This window comes from Microcebus murinus, chromosome 20 (genome assembly GCF_040939455.1).
Source record: "Microcebus murinus isolate Inina chromosome 20, M.murinus_Inina_mat1.0, whole genome shotgun sequence".
Lineage (NCBI taxonomy): Eukaryota > Metazoa > Chordata > Mammalia > Primates > Cheirogaleidae > Microcebus > Microcebus murinus.
In genome coordinates this window covers 40855981-40877762 of record NC_134123.1, presented here as the reverse complement: position 1 = coordinate 40877762, position 21782 = coordinate 40855981, and the positions used below count along the sequence as shown (strand labels likewise).

General features: G+C 64.0%; 6 pseudogenes; all 6 read left to right on the top strand.

The window, feature by feature from the left end:
- The first annotated feature begins 2333 nt into the window (after window positions 1-2333).
- Window positions 2334-2452, top strand: LOC142862904 (uncharacterized; annotated as a pseudogene).
- Window positions 2453-5849: 3397 nt separating this feature from the next.
- LOC142862807 (uncharacterized) lies at window positions 5850-5968 on the top strand (annotated as a pseudogene).
- A 3397-nt stretch (window positions 5969-9365) lies between these two features.
- On the top strand, window positions 9366-9484 carry LOC142862871 (uncharacterized; annotated as a pseudogene).
- Window positions 9485-12881: 3397 nt separating this feature from the next.
- On the top strand, window positions 12882-13000 carry LOC142862805 (uncharacterized; annotated as a pseudogene).
- Window positions 13001-16397: 3397 nt separating this feature from the next.
- On the top strand, window positions 16398-16516 carry LOC142862870 (uncharacterized; annotated as a pseudogene).
- Window positions 16517-19939: 3423 nt separating this feature from the next.
- LOC142862869 (uncharacterized) lies at window positions 19940-20058 on the top strand (annotated as a pseudogene).
- The last annotated feature ends 1724 nt before the right edge of the window (window positions 20059-21782 follow it).

Sequence of the window (21782 nt, the reverse complement as noted above, 5' to 3'; positions counted from 1 at the left end):
CCCAGCCTGAGGCGCTCCTCCCCCGCCAGGCCCGTCACTGTCCTGGTCCCCTGCCTGACCGGCTCCTTCCCGCCCGGCCTGTCACCGTCCTCTGCCCCTGCGTGACACGCTCCTCCCCGCCCGGCCCATCACCTTGGCCCCTGCCTGACTCGCTCCTCCCCACCTCGGGCTCCTCCGTCGCCTGGGCCTTCCAAGGGCTTGGTGTGGACGCTGCTTCCAGGAAGCCCTCCAGGAACCCGGCAGCAGGGCGGCCGCAGCAGTCTCGCGCGGGGCACGTGCCCCCACTGTGCCGCGGGGGCCCAGCCTGGTGTCTTCTCTGAGGCCCTGCGGCTGCCGCTCCCCGCGAGGGGAGAGCCGTGGAGGTGGGGACCGCCTCCTGGTGGGGACGTACACCCAGCTCTCCGCCGCGTCGGATTCCGGGGCTCTCTGTCCTGCCTGCCCGGAGGCCCAGCTGGCCTGCGGGTCCTTAGAGTGGCAGAAACGTCCTCAAGCTGATATTGCCAGTCAGGTGGGTGTCTGCACTTTTGTGCCGGGCACCCCGGGGAGGCCCAGGGGCTGGCTGGACAACGCGGCCTGCTGGGGGTCGGGGGTGCGCTTTGGAGGAGCAACCGATGCCCTTTGGACTTTGCTAGCAGCGTCTGAGGTGTCTCTGAGCCCTGCTCCATGTCGGGGAGAGGAGGAGGAGCAGGAGGAGGAGGAGGAGGAGGAGGAGGTGGCAGGGGCCGTGACCTACAGTCGTGTTCCCGGGGTGGCACGGCATGTGGCTTCTTCCACAGGCTGCTTGGCCTGGGCTCCCTGCACCTGGGCCTTTGGAGGACTGGCCCTGTTCTTGCCGACACTTCCTGCAGGGACCCAGAGCTGGGAGGTTGCATCTCCCAGACCTGGGTCGGGCAGAGCCCCAGCGGGCCATGCCCACAACCTCTCTCAGCACGGGTCCCCCAGAAGGCTTCTTTGGGACCAGGATTCTCTTGCGGGTGACTGTTTAAGGTCTGGCCCCTGGGTGGAGGGGCACCAGGAGTAGAGGAGCAGGAAGGGGAAGGGGGTGGCCAGGCGAGGGGACACTTTGAGGCCAAGTCCAAGCTTCAGCCTGATCCTCCTGGGAACCCCGGGGTGTACATCACACCTCCTGGTTGTCCTGCTCTGAGACCGGGACCCGGGCTTCGCATTTTCACAGCAGCCAGTCGTGGGCTGAGGACACCTGGGGCGTTGGGAACTCCCTGGCTTCTCCTTGGTTTAACATCTGAGCTGCTTGTGAATCGTGCCGCCACACACGCCCGAGTGCAGGTGTCTTCTGCACAGACTGCGGGCCTCGCTCTTCTGAATGCCGCTAGCTCGCCACCCACCCACGGGTGAACCTGGTCAGGGTACTTTCTCTAAGGAGCAGACTCTGACCCCGGCGGGCTACCGGTGTTTTCATTTGCTCCTTTCTTTCTTCCATTTCGGGAAAGGCTTCCTTACTGGGTTTGGAAATCTCCTGTGCCTTTCCTCGCCTATTCTGTCAGCTTTAAATTTCTCTTTCAGTTGCCACCCTCACAGATGTATTAGGAAACTCTTTTCGGAGCATTCATTAGTGAAATGACCCAGATGAAGCTCGAATCCAATAGCTCATCGCCGATTTTTAGCAAGTCCACACCCCGGGGTGGTTGGGGTCCAATCCACCCCGGGCCAGGCCCAGGCCCCTTGGACCGGGCCAGAGAAGGACACAGAGCAGGGTCCGGCCCCCACGGTAGCGGTGCCCGCAGTTCTCCAAGGGCTTGGGGGTTTTCCAGAGGGAGGAGACAGAGGGGATTGATTTCTTCAGAGCCCCCCAAACCACCCCACCCCACCCCACCCCACCCCACCCCACCCCACCCATGGGACACATCCCGAGAGACGCCCCTACACTCGCTCCCCTCCCCCATGCGCTGTGCCCCAGCCCTGGCCCTGGGGAATAGGCGGCAGCCCACGCACAGGGCGGGGGGCACAGCTGAAAGGGTTTGTGGGGGAGGGCGGCCCCTGGCTGGGGGCAAAGGTCGAGCGCCCCGCGCGCGCGTGCGCAGTCAGCAGCGGCGGCGCGCTGGGGGTGGGGGGCGGGTAGGTGAAGGAGGCGAGGCGAGGAGAGGAGGGGGGCTGGAAGGTCTCCACCTTGGCGGGTCCACCCGTGGAGGCCCATCTCGCGCGCGCGCGCACGCGTGTGTGTGTGTGTGTGTGTGTGTGTGTGTGTGTGTGTGTGTGTACAGCCCCCCACGCCGCCCCGCCCCTCTCCCCAGTCCCGCGGAGCCCGCCGGACCCGGCCGGCGAGGGGAAGCGCAGAGAGGCTCGGCTTCTTGAGCGGGGCAGGGGCGCCCTCCACCGTCTCCGGCCAAGCCGGCCTGAACGCGCCCGGTCTCGTCTGATCTCCGAAGCTAAGCAGGGTGGGGCCTGGTTAGTACTTGGATGGGAGCCCGCCCGGGAATACCGGGTGCCGTAGGCTTTTGTTTTTTTTGTTTTTTGCCTCTTGTTCTGTCCCCTTTCTGGGAGCGCGGCGGCGGTCCGGGGGATCACCCCCACCCTCAGCGCCCGTCGCGGTGCCTGGCGCCCCAGCCCGCACCGTGGGGCCTCCTCTTGTCCCGAGCCGTGACACCGCCGCCACGCGGCAGCATGCGTGGCATCTGGACTGTCAGGTGTCAGACCAAAGGTCTGGTCTGTGGGAACCGACACGCTGGAGGAAACCTTGAGAGGCTGAGAGGGGAGGGAGTTCCAGGAGAATTCCAGGACGTCATTTTGAGCGAGTATGTGACCAGAACTCGTCCCGTTGCTTTTGGGGTTCTACGGGCTACACGTAGGAATCTTTGGTGGTGGCACTGGATGTTGGGGGATCCGGAGTCACACGCAGACCTGCTCCACAGGCCTCATTTTACTTTTCTTTTCGGATTCATTTTCTGAAAAGGTGTCTCTTATCTCTATGATTACATTTCCTTTTCTCTCTCTCTCCGAGCAGATCATGGGAGTCCACGTATTGAGGTGACATGTATTGCCCGTGCCCCCCTCCCCCCCGTTTTCTGATTCATTTATTTCTCATTTTCTCCCAGCGTATGGTGGGGGTACCAATGTTAAGGTCAGCTGCATCGCCCTGTCCCCGCCTCCCCCCTCGGGTCAGAGCTTCAAGTGCGCCCATGCCCCGGTTGGTGCGCACCCACCCCATTCCTAATGGATGTGCACGCCCATCCCCTCCCCACGCCCGCCCGACACCCACCCGATGAAGGCGATTCCTCTGTGTCCACTTAGGTGTCCATCGGTTCCTACCAATCTGCCGGCGAGCGCGCGCACGTGGCGCTCTTGTGTCCGTTCTTGGGACACTTGGCTTACTGGAACGGGTTCCAGCTCTGGCCGGGAGAACACGAGAGGTGCCCTCTCACCGCTGTTCCTCATAGCTGAACGGCACTCCGTGGTGTCCACGCGCCACATTTCATTAATGCACCCGTGGATCGATGGGCACTCGGGGCGCTTCCACATCTTTGCGATTGTGAATGGCGCCCTAACTGTAACCCTGACCCCTACCCAGCCCAGTCTCCTCTGCCCCAGCCTGAGGCGCTCCTCCCCCGCCAGGCCCGTCACTGTCCTGGTCCCCTGCCTGACCGGCTCCTTCCCGCCCGGCCTGTCACCGTCCTCTGCCCCTGCGTGACACGCTCCTCCCCGCCCGGCCCATCACCTTGGCCCCTGCCTGACTCGCTCCTCCCCACCTCGGGCTCCTCCGTCGCCTGGGCCTTCCAAGGGCTTGGTGTGGACGCTGCTTCCAGGAAGCCCTCCAGGAACCCGGCAGCAGGGCGGCCGCAGCAGTCTCGCGCGGGGCACGTGCCCCCACTGTGCCGCGGGGGCCCAGCCTGGTGTCTTCTCTGAGGCCCTGCGGCTGCCGCTCCCCGCGAGGGGAGAGCCGTGGAGGTGGGGACCGCCTCCTGGTGGGGACGTACACCCAGCTCTCCGCCGCGTCGGATTCCGGGGCTCTCTGTCCTGCCTGCCCGGAGGCCCAGCTGGCCTGCGGGTCCTTAGAGTGGCAGAAACGTCCTCAAGCTGATATTGCCAGTCAGGTGGGTGTCTGCACTTTTGTGCCGGGCACCCCGGGGAGGCCCAGGGGCTGGCTGGACAACGCGGCCTGCTGGGGGTCGGGGGTGCGCTTTGGAGGAGCAACCGATGCCCTTTGGACTTTGCTAGCAGCGTCTGAGGTGTCTCTGAGCCCTGCTCCATGTCGGGGAGAGGAGGAGGAGCAGGAGGAGGAGGAGGAGGAGGAGGAGGTGGCAGGGGCCGTGACCTACAGTCGTGTTCCCGGGGTGGCACGGCATGTGGCTTCTTCCACAGGCTGCTTGGCCTGGGCTCCCTGCACCTGGGCCTTTGGAGGACTGGCCCTGTTCTTGCCGACACTTCCTGCAGGGACCCAGAGCTGGGAGGTTGCATCTCCCAGACCTGGGTCGGGCAGAGCCCCAGCGGGCCATGCCCACAACCTCTCTCAGCACGGGTCCCCCAGAAGGCTTCTTTGGGACCAGGATTCTCTTGCGGGTGACTGTTTAAGGTCTGGCCCCTGGGTGGAGGGGCACCAGGAGTAGAGGAGCAGGAAGGGGAAGGGGGTGGCCAGGCGAGGGGACACTTTGAGGCCAAGTCCAAGCTTCAGCCTGATCCTCCTGGGAACCCCGGGGTGTACATCACACCTCCTGGTTGTCCTGCTCTGAGACCGGGACCCGGGCTTCGCATTTTCACAGCAGCCAGTCGTGGGCTGAGGACACCTGGGGCGTTGGGAACTCCCTGGCTTCTCCTTGGTTTAACATCTGAGCTGCTTGTGAATCGTGCTGCCACACACGCCCGAGTGCAGGTGTCTTCTGCACAGACTGCGGGCCTCGCTCTTCTGAATGCCGCTAGCTCGCCACCCACCCACGGGTGAACCTGGTCAGGGTACTTTCTCTAAGGAGCAGACTCTGACCCCGGCGGGCTACCGGTGTTTTCATTTGCTCCTTTCTTTCTTCCATTTCGGGAAAGGCTTCCTTACTGGGTTTGGAAATCTCCTGTGCCTTTCCTCGCCTATTCTGTCAGCTTTAAATTTCTCTTTCAGTTGCCACCCTCACAGATGTATTAGGAAACTCTTTTCGGAGCATTCATTAGTGAAATGACCCAGATGAAGCTCGAATCCAATAGCTCATCGCCGATTTTTAGCAAGTCCACACCCCGGGGTGGTTGGGGTCCAATCCACCCCGGGCCAGGCCCAGGCCCCTTGGACCGGGCCAGAGAAGGACACAGAGCAGGGTCCGGCCCCCACGGTAGCGGTGCCCGCAGTTCTCCAAGGGCTTGGGGGTTTTCCAGAGGGAGGAGACAGAGGGGATTGATTTCTTCAGAGCCCCCCAAACCACCCCACCCCACCCCACCCCACCCCACCCCACCCCACCCATGGGACACATCCCGAGAGACGCCCCTACACTCGCTCCCCTCCCCCATGCGCTGTGCCCCAGCCCTGGCCCTGGGGAATAGGCGGCAGCCCACGCACAGGGCGGGGGGCACAGCTGAAAGGGTTTGTGGGGGAGGGCGGCCCCTGGCTGGGGGCAAAGGTCGAGCGCCCCGCGCGCGCGTGCGCAGTCAGCAGCGGCGGCGCGCTGGGGGTGGGGGGCGGGTAGGTGAAGGAGGCGAGGCGAGGAGAGGAGGGGGGCTGGAAGGTCTCCACCTTGGCGGGTCCACCCGTGGAGGCCCATCTCGCGCGCGCGCGCACGCGTGTGTGTGTGTGTGTGTGTGGACAGCCCCCCACGCCGCCCCGCCCCTCTCCCCAGTCCCGCGGAGCCCGCCGGACCCGGCCGGCGAGGGGAAGCGCAGAGAGGCTCGGCTTCTTGAGCGGGGCAGGGGCGCCCTCCACCGTCTCCGGCCAAGCCGGCCTGAACGCGCCCGGTCTCGTCTGATCTCCGAAGCTAAGCAGGGTCGGGCCTGGTTAGTACTTGGATGGGAGACCGCCCGGGAATACCGGGTGCCGTAGGCTTTTGTTTTTTTTGTTTTTTGCCTCTTGTTCTGTCCCCTTTCTGGGAGCGCGGCGGCGGTCCGGGGGATCACCCCCACCCTCAGCGCCCGTCGCGGTGCCTGGCGCCCCAGCCCGCACCGTGGGGCCTCCTCTTGTCCCGAGCCGTGACACCGCCGCCACGCGGCAGCATGCGTGGCATCTGGACTGTCAGGTGTCAGACCAAAGGTCTGGTCTGTGGGAACCGACACGCTGGAGGAAACCTTGAGAGGCTGAGAGGGGAGGGAGTTCCAGGAGAATTCCAGGACGTCATTTTGAGCGAGTATGTGACCAGAACTCGTCCCGTTGCTTTTGGGGTTCTACGGGCTACACGTAGGAATCTTTGGTGGTGGCACTGGATGTTGGGGGATCCGGAGTCACACGCAGACCTGCTCCACAGGCCTCATTTTACTTTTCTTTTCGGATTCATTTTCTGAAAAGGTGTCTCTTATCTCTATGATTACATTTCCTTTTCTCTCTCTCTCCGAGCAGATCATGGGAGTCCACGTATTGAGGTGACATGTATTGCCCGTGCCCCCCTCCCCCCCGTTTTCTGATTCATTTATTTCTCATTTTCTCCCAGCGTATGGTGGGGGTACCAATGTTAAGGTCAGCTGCATCGCCCTGTCCCCGCCTCCCCCCTCGGGTCAGAGCTTCAAGTGCGCCCATGCCCCGGTTGGTGCGCACCCACCCCATTCCTAATGGATGTGCACGCCCATCCCCTCCCCACGCCCGCCCGACACCCACCCGATGAAGGCGATTCCTCTGTGTCCACTTAGGTGTCCATCGGTTCCTACCAATCTGCCGGCGAGCGCGCGCACGTGGCGCTCTTGTGTCCGTTCTTGGGACACTTGGCTTACTGGAACGGGTTCCAGCTCTGGCCGGGAGAACACGAGAGGTGCCCTCTCACCGCTGTTCCTCATAGCTGAACGGCACTCCGTGGTGTCCACGCGCCACATTTCATTAATGCACCCGTGGATCGATGGGCACTCGGGGCGCTTCCACATCTTTGCGATTGTGAATGGCGCCCTAACTGTAACCCTGACCCCTACCCAGCCCAGTCTCCTCTGCCCCAGCCTGAGGCGCTCCTCCCCCGCCAGGCCCGTCACTGTCCTGGTCCCCTGCCTGACCGGCTCCTTCCCGCCCGGCCTGTCACCGTCCTCTGCCCCTGCGTGACACGCTCCTCCCCGCCCGGCCCATCACCTTGGCCCCTGCCTGACTCGCTCCTCCCCACCTCGGGCTCCTCCGTCGCCTGGGCCTTCCAAGGGCTTGGTGTGGACGCTGCTTCCAGGAAGCCCTCCAGGAACCCGGCAGCAGGGCGGCCGCAGCAGTCTCGCGCGGGGCACGTGCCCCCACTGTGCCGCGGGGGCCCAGCCTGGTGTCTTCTCTGAGGCCCTGCGGCTGCCGCTCCCCGCGAGGGGAGAGCCGTGGAGGTGGGGACCGCCTCCTGGTGGGGACGTACACCCAGCTCTCCGCCGCGTCGGATTCCGGGGCTCTCTGTCCTGCCTGCCCGGAGGCCCAGCTGGCCTGCGGGTCCTTAGAGTGGCAGAAACGTCCTCAAGCTGATATTGCCAGTCAGGTGGGTGTCTGCACTTTTGTGCCGGGCACCCCGGGGAGGCCCAGGGGCTGGCTGGACAACGCGGCCTGCTGGGGGTCGGGGGTGCGCTTTGGAGGAGCAACCGATGCCCTTTGGACTTTGCTAGCAGCGTCTGAGGTGTCTCTGAGCCCTGCTCCATGTCGGGGAGAGGAGGAGGAGCAGGAGGAGGAGGAGGAGGAGGAGGAGGTGGCAGGGGCCGTGACCTACAGTCGTGTTCCCGGGGTGGCACGGCATGTGGCTTCTTCCACAGGCTGCTTGGCCTGGGCTCCCTGCACCTGGGCCTTTGGAGGACTGGCCCTGTTCTTGCCGACACTTCCTGCAGGGACCCAGAGCTGGGAGGTTGCATCTCCCAGACCTGGGTCGGGCAGAGCCCCAGCGGGCCATGCCCACAACCTCTCTCAGCACGGGTCCCCCAGAAGGCTTCTTTGGGACCAGGATTCTCTTGCGGGTGACTGTTTAAGGTCTGGCCCCTGGGTGGAGGGGCACCAGGAGTAGAGGAGCAGGAAGGGGAAGGGGGTGGCCAGGCGAGGGGACACTTTGAGGCCAAGTCCAAGCTTCAGCCTGATCCTCCTGGGAACCCCGGGGTGTACATCACACCTCCTGGTTGTCCTGCTCTGAGACCGGGACCCGGGCTTCGCATTTTCACAGCAGCCAGTCGTGGGCTGAGGACACCTGGGGCGTTGGGAACTCCCTGGCTTCTCCTTGGTTTAACATCTGAGCTGCTTGTGAATCGAGCCGCCACACACGCCCGAGTGCAGGTGTCTTCTGCACAGACTGTGGGCCTCGCTCTTCTGAATGCCGCTAGCTCGCCACCCACCCACGGGTGAACCTGGTCAGGGTACTTTCTCTAATGAGCAGACTCTGACCCCGGCGGGCTACCGGTGTTTTCATTTGCTCCTTTCTTTCTTCCATTTCGGGAAAGGCTTCCTTACTGGGTTTGGAAATCTCCTGTGCCTTTCCTCGCCTATTCTGTCAGCTTTAAATTTCTCTTTCAGTTGCCACCCTCACAGATGTATTAGGAAACTCTTTTCGGTGCATTCATTAGTGAAATGACCCAGATGAAGCTCGAATCCAATAGCTAATCGCCGATTTTTAGCAAGTCCACACCCCGGGGTGGTTGGGGTCCAATCCACCCCGGGCCAGGCCCAGGCCCCTTGGACCGGGCCAGAGAAGGACACAGAGCAGGGTCCGGCCCCCACGGTAGCGGTGCCCGCAGTTCTCCAAGGGCTTGGGGGTTTTCCAGAGGGAGGAGACAGAGGGGATTGATTTCTTCAGAGCCCCCCAAACCACCCCACCCCACCCCACCCCACCCCACCCCACCCCACCCATGGGACACATCCCGAGAGACGCCCCTACACTCGCTCCCCTCCCCCATGCGCTGTGCCCCAGCCCTGGCCCTGGGGAATAGGCGGCAGCCCACGCACAGGGCGGGGGGCACAGCTGAAAGGGTTTGTGGGGGAGGGCGGCCCCTGGCTGGGGGCAAAGGTCGAGCGCCCCGCGCGCGCGTGCGCAGTCAGCAGCGGCGGCGCGCTGGGGGTGGGGGGCGGGTAGGTGAAGGAGGCGAGGCGAGGAGAGGAGGGGGGCTGGAAGGTCTCCACCTTGGCGGGTCCACCCGTGGAGGCCCATCTCGCGCGCGCGCGCACGCGTGTGTGTGTGTGTGTGTGTGGACAGCCCCCCACGCCGCCCCGCCCCTCTCCCCAGTCCCGCGGAGCCCGCCGGACCCGGCCGGCGAGGGGAAGCGCAGAGAGGCTCGGCTTCTTGAGCGGGGCAGGGGCGCCCTCCACCGTCTCCGGCCAAGCCGGCCTGAACGCGCCCGGTCTCGTCTGATCTCCGAAGCTAAGCAGGGTCGGGCCTGGTTAGTACTTGGATGGGAGCCCGCCCGGGAATACCGGGTGCCGTAGGCTTTTGTTTTTTTTGTTTTTTGCCTCTTGTTCTGTCCCCTTTCTGGGAGCGCGGCGGCGGTCCGGGGGATCACCCCCACCCTCAGCGCCCGTCGCGGTGCCTGGCGCCCCAGCCCGCACCGTGGGGCCTCCTCTTGTCCCGAGCCGTGACACCGCCGCCACGCGGCAGCATGCGTGGCATCTGGACTGTCAGGTGTCAGACCAAAGGTCTGGTCTGTGGGAACCGACACGCTGGAGGAAACCTTGAGAGGCTGAGAGGGGAGGGAGTTCCAGGAGAATTCCAGGACGTCATTTTGAGCGAGTATGTGACCAGAACTCGTCCCGTTGCTTTTGGGGTTCTACGGGCTACACGTAGGAATCTTTGGTGGTGGCACTGGATGTTGGGGGATCCGGAGTCACACGCAGACCTGCTCCACAGGCCTCATTTTACTTTTCTTTTCGGATTCATTTTCTGAAAAGGTGTCTCTTATCTCTATGATTACATTTCCTTTTCTCTCTCTCTCCGAGCAGATCATGGGAGTCCACGTATTGAGGTGACATGTATTGCCCGTGCCCCCCTCCCCCCCGTTTTCTGATTCATTTATTTCTCATTTTCTCCCAGCGTATAGTGGGGGTACCAATGTTAAGGTCAGCTGCATCGCCCTGTCCCCGCCTCCCCCCTCGGGTCAGAGCTTCAAGTGCGCCCATGCCCCGGTTGGTGCGCACCCACCCCATTCCTAATGGATGTGCACGCCCATCCCCTCCCCACGCCCGCCCGACACCCACCCGATGAAGGCGATTCCTCTGTGTCCACTTAGGTGTCCATCGGTTCCTACCAATCTGCCGGCGAGCGCGCGCACGTGGCGCTCTTGTGTCCGTTCTTGGGACACTTGGCTTACTGGAACGGGTTCCAGCTCTGGCCGGGAGAACACGAGAGGTGCCCTCTCACCGCTGTTCCTCATAGCTGAACGGCACTCCGTGGTGTCCACGCGCCACATTTCATTAATGCACCCGTGGATCGATGGGCACTCGGGGCGCTTCCACATCTTTGCGATTGTGAATGGCGCCCTAACTGTAACCCTGACCCCTACCCAGCCCAGTCTCCTCTGCCCCAGCCTGAGGCGCTCCTCCCCCGCCAGGCCCGTCACTGTCCTGGTCCCCTGCCTGACCGGCTCCTTCCCGCCCGGCCTGTCACCGTCCTCTGCCCCTGCGTGACACGCTCCTCCCCGCCCGGCCCATCACCTTGGCCCCTGCCTGACTCGCTCCTCCCCACCTCGGGCTCCTCCGTCGCCTGGGCCTTCCAAGGGCTTGGTGTGGACGCTGCTTCCAGGAAGCCCTCCAGGAACCCGGCAGCAGGGCGGCCGCAGCAGTCTCGCGCGGGGCACGTGCCCCCACTGTGCCGCGGGGGCCCAGCCTGGTGTCTTCTCTGAGGCCCTGCGGCTGCCGCTCCCCGCGAGGGGAGAGCCGTGGAGGTGGGGACCGCCTCCTGGTGGGGACGTACACCCAGCTCTCCGCCGCGTCGGATTCCGGGGCTCTCTGTCCTGCCTGCCCGGAGGCCCAGCTGGCCTGCGGGTCCTTAGAGTGGCAGAAACGTCCTCAAGCTGATATTGCCAGTCAGGTGGGTGTCTGCACTTTTGTGCCGGGCACCCCGGGGAGGCCCAGGGGCTGGCTGGACAACGCGGCCTGCTGGGGGTCGGGGGTGCGCTTTGGAGGAGCAACCGATGCCCTTTGGACTTTGCTAGCAGCGTCTGAGGTGTCTCTGAGCCCTGCTCCATGTCGGGGAGAGGAGGAGGAGCAGGAGGAGGAGGAGGAGGAGGAGGAGGTGGCAGGGGCCGTGACCTACAGTCGTGTTCCCGGGGTGGCACGGCATGTGGCTTCTTCCACAGGCTGCTTGGCCTGGGCTCCCTGCACCTGGGCCTTTGGAGGACTGGCCCTGTTCTTGCCGACACTTCCTGCAGGGACCCAGAGCTGGGAGGTTGCATCTCCCAGACCTGGGTCGGGCAGAGCCCCAGCGGGCCATGCCCACAACCTCTCTCAGCACGGGTCCCCCAGAAGGCTTCTTTGGGACCAGGATTCTCTTGCGGGTGACTGTTTAAGGTCTGGCCCCTGGGTGGAGGGGCACCAGGAGTAGAGGAGCAGGAAGGGGAAGGGGGTGGCCAGGCGAGGGGACACTTTGAGGCCAAGTCCAAGCTTCAGCCTGATCCTCCTGGGAACCCCGGGGTGTACATCACACCTCCTGGTTGTCCTGCTCTGAGACCGGGACCCGGGCTTCGCATTTTCACAGCAGCCAGTCGTGGGCTGAGGACACCTGGGGCGTTGGGAACTCCCTGGCTTCTCCTTGGTTTAACATCTGAGCTGCTTGTGAATCGTGCTGCCACACACGCCCGAGTGCAGGTGTCTTCTGCACAGACTGCGGGCCTCGCTCTTCTGAATGCCGCTAGCTCGCCACCCACCCACGGGTGAACCTGGTCAGGGTACTTTCTCTAAGGAGCAGACTCTGACCCCGGCGGGCTACCGGTGTTTTCATTTGCTCCTTTCTTTCTTCCATTTCGGGAAAGGCTTCCTTACTGGGTTTGGAAATCTCCTGTGCCTTTCCTCGCCTATTCTGTCAGCTTTAAATTTCTCTTTCAGTTGCCACCCTCACAGATGTATTAGGAAACTCTTTTCGGAGCATTCATTAGTGAAATGACCCAGATGAAGCTCGAATCCAATAGCTCATCGCCGATTTTTAGCAAGTCCACACCCCGGGGTGGTTGGGGTCCAATCCACCCCGGGCCAGGCCCAGGCCCCTTGGACCGGGCCAGAGAAGGACACAGAGCAGGGTCCGGCCCCCACGGTAGCGGTGCCCGCAGTTCTCCAAGGGCTTGGGGGTTTTCCAGAGGGAGGAGACAGAGGGGATTGATTTCTTCAGAGCCCCCCAAACCACCCCACCCCACCCCACCCCACCCCACCCCACCCCACCCATGGGACACATCCCGAGAGACGCCCCTACACTCGCTCCCCTCCCCCATGCGCTGTGCCCCAGCCCTGGCCCTGGGGAATAGGCGGCAGCCCACGCACAGGGCGGGGGGCACAGCTGAAAGGGTTTGTGGGGGAGGGCGGCCCCTGGCTGGGGGCAAAGGTCGAGCGCCCCGCGCGCGCGTGCGCAGTCAGCAGCGGCGGCGCGCTGGGGGTGGGGGGCGGGTAGGTGAAGGAGGCGAGGCGAGGAGAGGAGGGGGGCTGGAAGGTCTCCACCTTGGCGGGTCCACCCGTGGAGGCCCATCTCGCGCGCGCGCGCACGCGTGTGTGTGTGTGTGTGTGTGGACAGCCCCCCACGCCGCCCCGCCCCTCTCCCCAGTCCCGCGGAGCCCGCCGGACCCGGCCGGCGAGGGGAAGCGCAGAGAGGCTCGGCTTCTTGAGCGGGGCAGGGGCGCCCTCCACCGTCTCCGGCCAAGCCGGCCTGAACGCGCCCGGTCTCGTCTGATCTCCGAAGCTAAGCAGGGTCGGGCCTGGTTAGTACTTGGATGGGAGACCGCCCGGGAATACCGGGTGCCGTAGGCTTTTGTTTTTTTTGTTTTTTGCCTCTTGTTCTGTCCCCTTTCTGGGAGCGCGGCGGCGGTCCGGGGGATCACCCCCACCCTCAGCGCCCGTCGCGGTGCCTGGCGCCCCAGCCCGCACCGTGGGGCCTCCTCTTGTCCCGAGCCGTGACACCGCCGCCACGCGGCAGCATGCGTGGCATCTGGACTGTCAGGTGTCAGACCAAAGGTCTGGTCTGTGGGAACCGACACGCTGGAGGAAACCTTGAGAGGCTGAGAGGGGAGGGAGTTCCAGGAGAATTCCAGGACGTCATTTTGAGCGAGTATGTGACCAGAACTCGTCCCGTTGCTTTTGGGGTTCTACGGGCTACACGTAGGAATCTTTGGTGGTGGCACTGGATGTTGGGGGATCCGGAGTCACACGCAGACCTGCTCCACAGGCCTCATTTTACTTTTCTTTTCGGATTCATTTTCTGAAAAGGTGTCTCTTATCTCTATGATTACATTTCCTTTTCTCTCTCTCTCCGAGCAGATCATGGGAGTCCACGTATTGAGGTGACATGTATTGCCCGTGCCCCCCTCCCCCCCGTTTTCTGATTCATTTATTTCTCATTTTCTCCCAGCGTATGGTGGGGGTACCAATGTTAAGGTCAGCTGCATCGCCCTGTCCCCGCCTCCCCCCTCGGGTCAGAGCTTCAAGTGCGCCCATGCCCCGGTTGGTGCGCACCCACCCCATTCCTAATGGATGTGCACGCCCATCCCCTCCCCACGCCCGCCCGACACCCACCCGATGAAGGCGATTCCTCTGTGTCCACTTAGGTGTCCATCGGTTCCTACCAATCTGCCGGCGAGCGCGCGCACGTGGCGCTCTTGTGTCCGTTCTTGGGACACTTGGCTTACTGGAACGGGTTCCAGCTCTGGCCGGGAGAACACGAGAGGTGCCCTCTCACCGCTGTTCCTCATAGCTGAACGGCACTCCGTGGTGTCCACGCGCCACATTTCATTAATGCACCCGTGGATCGATGGGCACTCGGGGCGCTTCCACATCTTTGCGATTGTGAATGGCGCCCTAACTGTAACCCTGACCCCTACCCAGCCCAGTCTCCTCTGCCCCAGCCTGAGGCGCTCCTCCCCCGCCAGGCCCGTCACTGTCCTGGTCCCCTGCCTGACCGGCTCCTTCCCGCCCGGCCTGTCACCGTCCTCTGCCCCTGCGTGACACGCTCCTCCCCGCCCGGCCCATCACCTTGGCCCCTGCCTGACTCGCTCCTCCCCACCTCGGGCTCCTCCGTCGCCTGGGCCTTCCAAGGGCTTGGTGTGGACGCTGCTTCCAGGAAGCCCTCCAGGAACCCGGCAGCAGGGCGGCCGCAGCAGTCTCGCGCGGGGCACGTGCCCCCACTGTGCCGCGGGGGCCCAGCCTGGTGTCTTCTCTGAGGCCCTGCGGCTGCCGCTCCCCGCGAGGGGAGAGCCGTGGAGGTGGGGACCGCCTCCTGGTGGGGACGTACACCCAGCTCTCCGCCGCGTCGGATTCCGGGGCTCTCTGTCCTGCCTGCCCGGAGGCCCAGCTGGCCTGCGGGTCCTTAGAGTGGCAGAAACGTCCTCAAGCTGATATTGCCAGTCAGGTGGGTGTCTGCACTTTTGTGCCGGGCACCCCGGGGAGGCCCAGGGGCTGGCTGGACAACGCGGCCTGCTGGGGGTCGGGGGTGCGCTTTGGAGGAGCAACCGATGCCCTTTGGACTTTGCTAGCAGCGTCTGAGGTGTCTCTGAGCCCTGCTCCATGTCGGGGAGAGGAGGAGGAGCAGGAGGAGGAGGAGGAGGAGGAGGAGGTGGCAGGGGCCGTGACCTACAGTCGTGTTCCCGGGGTGGCACGGCATGTGGCTTCTTCCACAGGCTGCTTGGCCTGGGCTCCCTGCACCTGGGCCTTTGGAGGACTGGCCCTGTTCTTGCCGACACTTCCTGCAGGGACCCAGAGCTGGGAGGTTGCATCTCCCAGACCTGGGTCGGGCAGAGCCCCAGCGGGCCATGCCCACAACCTCTCTCAGCACGGGTCCCCCAGAAGGCTTCTTTGGGACCAGGATTCTCTTGCGGGTGACTGTTTAAGGTCTGGCCCCTGGGTGGAGGGGCACCAGGAGTAGAGGAGCAGGAAGGGGAAGGGGGTGGCCAGGCGAGGGGACACTTTGAGGCCAAGTCCAAGCTTCAGCCTGATCCTCCTGGGAACCCCGGGGTGTACATCACACCTCCTGGTTGTCCTGCTCTGAGACCGGGACCCGGGCTTCGCATTTTCACAGCAGCCAGTCGTGGGCTGAGGACACCTGGGGCGTTGGGAACTCCCTGGCTTCTCCTTGGTTTAACATCTGAGCTGCTTGTGAATCGAGCCGCCACACACGCCCGAGTGCAGGTGTCTTCTGCACAGACTGTGGGCCTCGCTCTTCTGAATGCCGCTAGCTCGCCACCCACCCACGGGTGAACCTGGTCAGGGTACTTTCTCTAATGAGCAGACTCTGACCCCGGCGGGCTACCGGTGTTTTCATTTGCTCCTTTCTTTCTTCCATTTCGGGAAAGGCTTCCTTACTGGGTTTGGAAATCTCCTGTGCCTTTCCTCGCCTATTCTGTCAGCTTTAAATTTCTCTTTCAGTTGCCACCCTCACAGATGTATTAGGAAACTCTTTTCGGTGCATTCATTAGTGAAATGACCCAGATGAAGCTCGAATCCAATAGCTAATCGCCGATTTTTAGCAAGTCCACACCCCGGGGTGGTTGGGGTCCAATCCACCCCGGGCCAGGCCCAGGCCCCTTGGACCGGGCCAGAGAAGGACACAGAGCAGGGTCCGGCCCCCACGGTAGCGGTGCCCGCAGTTCTCCAAGGGCTTGGGGGTTTTCCAGAGGGAGGAGACAGAGGGGATTGATTTCTTCAGAGCCCCCCAAACCACCCCACCCCACCCCACCCCACCCCACCCCACCCCACCCATGGGACACATCCCGAGAGACGCCCCTACACTCGCTCCCCTCCCCCATGCGCTGTGCCCCAGCCCTGGCCCTGGGGAATAGGCGGCAGCCCACGCACAGGGCGGGGGGCACAGCTGAAAGGGTTTGTGGGGGAGGGCGGCCCCTGGCTGGGGGCAAAGGTCGAGCGCCCCGCGCGCGCGTGCGCAGTCAGCAGCGGCGGCGCGCTGGGGGTGGGGGGCGGGTAGGTGAAGGAGGCGAGGCGAGGAGAGGAGGGGGGCTGGAAGGTCTCCACCTTGGCGGGTCCACCCGTGGAGGCCCATCTCGCGCGCGCGCGCACGCGTGTGTGTGTGTGTGTGTGTGGACAGCCCCCCACGCCGCCCCGCCCCTCTCCCCAGTCCCGCGGAGCCCGCCGGACCCGGCCGGCGAGGGGAAGCGCAGAGAGGCTCGGCTTCTTGAGCGGGGCAGGGGCGCCCTCCACCGTCTCCGGCCAAGCCGGCCTGAACGCGCCCGGTCTCGTCTGATCTCCGAAGCTAAGCAGGGTCGGGCCTGGTTAGTACTTGGATGGGAGCCCGCCCGGGAATACCGGGTGCCGTAGGCTTTTGTTTTTTTTGTTTTTTGCCTCTTGTTCTGTCCCCTTTCTGGGAGCGCGGCGGCGGTCCGGGGGATCACCCCCACCCTCAGCGCCCGTCGCGGTGCCTGGCGCCCCAGCCCGCACCGTGGGGCCTCCTCTTGTCCCGAGCCGTGACACCGCCGCCACGCGGCAGCATGCGTGGCATCTGGACTGTCAGGTGTCAGACCAAAGGTCTGGTCTGTGGGAACCGACACGCTGGAGGAAACCTTGAGAGGCTGAGAGGGGAGGGAGTTCCAGGAGAATTCCAGGACGTCATTTTGAGCGAGTATGTGACCAGAACTCGTCCCGTTGCTTTTGGGGTTCTACGGGCTACACGTAGGAATCTTTGGTGGTGGCACTGGATGTTGGGGGATCCGGAGTCACACGCAGACCTGCTCCACAGGCCTCATTTTACTTTTCTTTTCGGATTCATTTTCTGAAAAGGTGTCTCTTATCTCTATGATTACATTTCCTTTTCTCTCTCTCTCCGAGCAGATCATGGGAGTCCACGTATTGAGGTGACATGTATTGCCCGTGCCCCCCTCCCCCCCGTTTTCTGATTCATTTATTTCTCATTTTCTCCCAGCGTATAGTGGGGGTACCAATGTTAAGGTCAGCTGCATCGCCCTGTCCCCGCCTCCCCCCTCGGGTCAGAGCTTCAAGTGCGCCCATGCCCCGGTTGGTGCGCACCCACCCCATTCCTAATGGATGTGCACGCCCATCCCCTCCCCACGCCCGCCCGACACCCACCCGATGAAGGCGATTCCTCTGTGTCCACTTAGGTGTCCATCGGTTCCTACCAATCTGCCGGCGAGCGCGCGCACGTGGCGCTCTTGTGTCCGTTCTTGGGACACTTGGCTTACTGGAACGGGTTCCAGCTCTGGCCGGGAGAACACGAGAGGTGCCCTCTCACCGCTGTTCCTCATAGCTGAACGGCACTCCGTGGTGTCCACGCGCCACATTTCATTAATGCACCCGTGGATCGATGGGCACTCGGGGCGCTTCCACATCTTTGCGATTGTGAATGGCGCCCTAACTGTAACCCTGACCCCTACCCAGCCCAGTCTCCTCTGCCCCAGCCTGAGGCGCTCCTCCCCCGCCAGGCCCGTCACTGTCCTGGTCCCCTGCCTGACCGGCTCCTTCCCGCCCGGCCTGTCACCGTCCTCTGCCCCTGCGTGACACGCTCCTCCCCGCCCGGCCCATCACCTTGGCCCCTGCCTGACTCGCTCCTCCCCACCTCGGGCTCCTCCGTCGCCTGGGCCTTCCAAGGGCTTGGTGTGGACGCTGCTTCCAGGAAGCCCTCCAGGAACCCGGCAGCAGGGCGGCCGCAGCAGTCTCGCGCGGGGCACGTGCCCCCACTGTGCCGCGGGGGCCCAGCCTGGTGTCTTCTCTGAGGCCCTGCGGCTGCCGCTCCCCGCGAGGGGAGAGCCGTGGAGGTGGGGACCGCCTCCTGGTGGGGACGTACACCCAGCTCTCCGCCGCGTCGGATTCCGGGGCTCTCTGTCCTGCCTGCCCGGAGGCCCAGCTGGCCTGCGGGTCCTTAGAGTGGCAGAAACGTCCTCAAGCTGATATTGCCAGTCAGGTGGGTGTCTGCACTTTTGTGCCGGGCACCCCGGGGAGGCCCAGGGGCTGGCTGGACAACGCGGCCTGCTGGGGGTCGGGGGTGCGCTTTGGAGGAGCAACCGATGCCCTTTGGACTTTGCTAGCAGCGTCTGAGGTGTCTCTGAGCCCTGCTCCATGTCGGGGAGAGGAGGAGGAGCAGGAGGAGGAGGAGGAGGAGGAGGAGGTGGCAGGGGCCGTGACCTACAGTCGTGTTCCCGGGGTGGCACGGCATGTGGCTTCTTCCACAGGCTGCTTGGCCTGGGCTCCCTGCACCTGGGCCTTTGGAGGACTGGCCCTGTTCTTGCCGACACTTCCTGCAGGGACCCAGAGCTGGGAGGTTGCATCTCCCAGACCTGGGTCGGGCAGAGCCCCAGCGGGCCATGCCCACAACCTCTCTCAGCACGGGTCCCCCAGAAGGCTTCTTTGGGACCAGGATTCTCTTGCGGGTGACTGTTTAAGGTCTGGCCCCTGGGTGGAGGGGCACCAGGAGTAGAGGAGCAGGAAGGGGAAGGGGGTGGCCAGGCGAGGGGACACTTTGAGGCCAAGTCCAAGCTTCAGCCTGATCCTCCTGGGAACCCCGGGGTGTACATCACACCTCCTGGTTGTCCTGCTCTGAGACCGGGACCCGGGCTTCGCATTTTCACAGCAGCCAGTCGTGGGCTGAGGACACCTGGGGCGTTGGGAACTCCCTGGCTTCTCCTTGGTTTAACATCTGAGCTGCTTGTGAATCGAGCCGCCACACACGCCCGAGTGCAGGTGTCTTCTGCACAGACTGTGGGCCTCGCTCTTCTGAATGCCGCTAGCTCGCCACCCACCCACGGGTGAACCTGGTCAGGGTACTTTCTCTAATGAGCAGACTCTGACCCCGGCGGGCTACCGGTGTTTTCATTTGCTCCTTTCTTTCTTCCATTTCGGGAAAGGCTTCCTTACTGGGTTTGGAAATCTCCTGTGCCTTTCCTCGCCTATTCTGTCAGCTTTAAATTTCTCTTTCAGTTGCCACCCTCACAGATGTATTAGGAAACTCTTTTCGGTGCATTCATTAGTGAAATGACCCAGATGAAGCTCGAATCCAATAGCTAATCGCCGATTTTTAGCAAGTCCACACCCCGGGGTGGTTGGGGTCCAATCCACCCCGGGCCAGGCCCAGGCCCCTTGGACCGGGCCAGAGAAGGACACAGAGCAGGGTCCGGCCCCCACGGTAGCGGTGCCCGCAGTTCTCCAAGGGCTTGGGGGTTTTCCAGAGGGAGGAGACAGAGGGGATTGATTTCTTCAGAGCCCCCCAAACCACCCCACCCCACCCCACCCCACCCCACCCCACCCCACCCATGGGACACATCCCGAGAGACGCCCCTACACTCGCTCCCCTCCCCCATGCGCTGTGCCCCAGCCCTGGCCCTGGGGAATAGGCGGCAGCCCACGCACAGGGCGGGGGGCACAGCTGAAAGGGTTTGTGGGGGAGGGCGGCCCCTGGCTGGGGGCAAAGGTCGAGCGCCCCGCGCGCGCGCGCGCGCGCGCGCGCGTGCGCAGTCAGCAGCGGCGGCGCGCTGGGGGTGGGGGGCGGGTAGGTGAAGGAGGCGAGGCGAGGAGAGGAGGGGGGCTGGAAGGTCTCCACCTTGGCGGGTCCACCCGTGGAGGCCCATCTCGCGCGCGCGCGCACGCGTGTGTGTGTGTGTGTGTGTGTGTGTGTGTGGACAGCCCCCCACGCCGCCCCGCCCCTCTCCCCAGTCCCGCGTTGCCCGCCGGACCCGGCCGGCGAGGGGAAGCGCAGAGAGGCTCGGCTTCTTGAGCGGGGCAGGGGCGCCCTCCACCGTCTCCGGCCAAGCCGGCCTGAACGCGCCCGGTCTCGTCTGATCTCCGAAGCTAAGCAGGGTCGGGCCTGGTTAGTACTTGGATGGGAGCCCGCCCGGGAATACCGGGTGCCGTAGGCTTTTGTTTTTTTTGTTTTTTGCCTCTTGTTCTGTCCCCTTTCTGGGAGCGCGGCGGCGGTCCGGGGGATCACCCCCACCCTCAGCGCCCGTCGCGGTGCCTGGCGCCCCAGCCCGCACCGTGGGGCCTCCTCTTGTCCCGAGCCGTGACACCGCCGCCACGCGGCAGCATGCGTGGCATCTGGACTGTCAGGTGTCAGACCAAAGGTCTGGTCTGTGGGAACCGACACGCTGGAGGAAACCTTGAGAGGCTGAGAGGGGAGGGAGTTCCAGGAGAATTCCAGGACGTCATTTTGAGCGAGTATGTGACCAGAACTCGTCCCGTTGCTTTTGGGGTTCTACGGGCTACACGTAGGAATCTTTGGTGGTGGCACTGGATGTTGGGGGATCCGGAGTCACACGCAGACCTGCTCCACAGGCCTCATTTTACTTTTCTTTTCGGATTCATTTTCTGAAAAGGTGTCTCTTATCTCTATGATTACATTTCCTTTTCTCTCTCTCTCCGAGCAGATCATGGGAGTCCACGTATTGAGGTGACATGTATTGCCCGTGCCCCCCTCCCCCCCGTTTTCTGATTCATTTATTTCTCATTTTCTCCCAGCGTATGGTGGGGGTACCAATGTTAAGGTCAGCTGCATCGCCCTGTCCCCGCCTCCCCCCTCGGGTCAGAGCTTCAAGTGCGCCCATGCCCCGGTTGGTGCGCACCCACCCCATTCCTAATGGATGTGCACGCCCATCCCCTCCCCACGCCCGCCCGACACCCACCCGATGAAGGCGATTCCTCTGTGTCCACTTAGGTGTCCATCGGTTCCTACCAATCTGCCGGCGAGCGCGCGCACGTGGCGCTCTTGTGTCCGTTCTTGGGACACTTGGCTTACTGGAACGGGTTCCAGCTCTGGCCGGGAGAACACGAGAGGTGCCCTCTCACCGCTGTTCCTCATAGCTGAACGGCACTCCGTGGTGTCCACGCGCCACATTTCATTAATGCACCCGTGGATCGATGGGCACTCGGGGCGCTTCCACATCTTTGCGATTGTGAATGGCGCCCTAACTGTAACCCTGACCCCTACCCAGCCCAGTCTCCTCTGCCCCAGCCTGAGGCGCTCCTCCCCCGCCAGGCCCGTCACTGTCCTGGTCCCCTGCCTGACCGGCTCCTTCCCGCCCGGCCTGTCACCGTCCTCTGCCCCTGCGTGACACGCTCCTCCCCGCCCGGCCCATCACCTTGGCCCCTGCCTGACTCGCTCCTCCCCACCTCGGGCTCCTCCGTCGCCTGGGCCTTCCAAGGGCTTGGTGTGGACGCTGCTTCCAGGAAGCCCTCCAGGAACCCGGCAGCAGGGCGGCCGCAGCAGTCTCGCGCGGGGCACGTGCCCCCACTGTGCCGCGGGGGCCCAGCCTGGTGTCTTCTCTGAGGCCCTGCGGCTGCCGCTCCCCGCGAGGGGAGAGCCGTGGAGGTGGGGACCGCCTCCTGGTGGGGACGTACACCCAGCTCTCCGCCGCGTCGGATTCCGGGGCTCTCTGTCCTGCCTGCCCGGAGGCCCAGCTGGCCTGCGGGTCCTTAGAGTGGCAGAAACGTCCTCAAGCTGATATTGCCAGTCAGGTGGGTGTCTGCACTTTTGTGCCGGGCACCCCGGGGAGGCCCAGGGGCTGGCTGGACAACGCGGCCTGCTGGGGGTCGGGGGTGCGCTTTGGAGGAGCAACCGATGCCCTTTGGACTTTGCTAGCAGCGT